Source organism: Chrysochloris asiatica, unplaced genomic scaffold (assembly GCF_000296735.1).
Source record: "Chrysochloris asiatica unplaced genomic scaffold, ChrAsi1.0 scaffold01483, whole genome shotgun sequence".
Classification (NCBI taxonomy): Eukaryota; Metazoa; Chordata; class Mammalia; order Afrosoricida; family Chrysochloridae; genus Chrysochloris; species Chrysochloris asiatica.
In genome coordinates this window covers 2,812-4,616 of record NW_006410001.1, presented here as the reverse complement: position 1 = coordinate 4,616, position 1,805 = coordinate 2,812, and the positions used below count along the sequence as shown (strand labels likewise).

General features: G+C 39.3%; 1 pseudogene; it reads right to left on the bottom strand.

Annotated features, from left to right (window-relative positions):
- Positions 1 to 1,008: 1,008 nt before the first annotated feature.
- LOC102818636 lies at positions 1,009 to 1,575 on the bottom strand (annotated as a pseudogene).
- Between the last annotated feature and the right edge of the window lie 230 nt (positions 1,576 to 1,805).

Here is a 1,805-nt window from a genome sequence, read left to right as displayed (position 1 = left end):
CCTTTCTTCATTTTAAACCATTCAGTGTTCCCATGTTCTGTGCAAACAACTGCCTCTTTGTCCATGCACAGATTCCTCATGAGCACAATTAAGTATTCCGGAACACTCATATTTTGCAATGTTATCCATAGCTTGTCATGATCCACACAATCGAAAGCCTTCGCGTAGTCAATAAAGCACAGGTAAACATCTCTCTGATAGTCTCTGCTTTTAGCCAAGATCCGTCAGACATCAGCAATGATATCCCTCATTCCACAGCTTCTTCTGTATCTGTCTTGAACCTCTGGAAGTTCTCTGTCAATGTATGCTCACAGCCATTTCTGTATTACCTTTAGTAAAACTATTCACATGGGATATCAAGGAAATTGTGCAATAATTTCTTTGGAATGGGCACAAATATGGATCTCTTCCAATCAGTCGGACAGATAGCTGTCTTCCAAATTTCTTGGCATAGATGAGTAAGTGCCTCCTGTGCCGCCTCACTTTCTTGAAAGATTTCTCTTTTTTTTTAATAAAAAAATTGTATTTACATAGAAGCATTCAGAATGTCAACAAAACACCTGCAACATTTTTTGTTTGCAATTACAGCGTAGTATTCAGTTAACAGAACAATTATTTTGTATAAGCTGCATCATACAACTGAAGATTGAAAAAAAAACAAAAAACAAAAGCTACCATCCCCATATATAACTAATTTGTGCTATGCACCAACAAGAACCTGCTTTAAGTATCCAAGCTGATTTACAATCCCCATACTGTACCAGGCAAGGTTATTGGCTATTGAAAATACCACCAGGACAGGGCTAGCTAAAGACACATTCGGCAGTGTGTTAATTATACAAAAAAAAAAAAAAAAGACACTGTACAGTTTAAAAACAAATCTCAAAGAGCCTTACATTTCAATTTTTTTTTTTTTTCCTTTAAAAGGAGTGAGTTGTGTAAGGGGGGTTAAATGCTTTATAGAAGAAAAACAAAAAAAAACCAAAAAAAACCTGCGCTAGAACCAACTTATTCATCATCATCATCTTCCTCCTCCTCCTTATTTTTCTTGCTTTTCTCAGCCTTGACGACTCCCTTTTTGGCTTTCCTTTAGCCTGGTAGACAACGATATCATTTTCGTAATTCTCCTTCAGTTTAGCAGCCTTCTTCTCATAAGGCTGCTTGTCATCGGCAGTGGTATTATTCCACATTTCTCCCAATTTCTTCCTAACATCACCAATGGATAGGCCAGGATGCTCGCCTTTGATTTGGGGGCGATACTCCGAACAAAACAAGAAGAAGGTTGACGGAGGCCTCTTGGATGCATTGGGATACTTAAACTTCTTTTTTGTCTCCCCTTTAGGCGGGATATAGTTTTTCATTTCTCTTTCAAAACGGGCCTAGTCTGCCTTTGCCATGTCTTCAAATTTCCCTTTCTCTTTAGCAGACATGGTCTTCCACTGGTATGAGCACCTCTTGGAAAATTCTGAGACGATGGCTGAAGAATCTGGGTGTGCTTCTTCTTGTACTCCTCCTGGCAGGTTTACACAAAAAATACATAGGATGACATTTTGCCTCTCGGCTTCTTAGGATCTCCTTTGCACCATGTTTAGTAATTTTTTTTTTTTTCCGTACACGAGGTACAGAGTCTGCCCAGTGCCATCCTGCTCTGCCTGGCCTGACGCTGTCTCTATGGAGCTCAATGTACTGCAATGGCTGTCGAAAGATTTCAATTTTTATTCCATCAATTCCTGGTGCCTTGTTCTTTGTCAATTCCTTCAATGTACTTTGGACTTCCTCCTTCAGTATCATGGGCTCTGGATCAT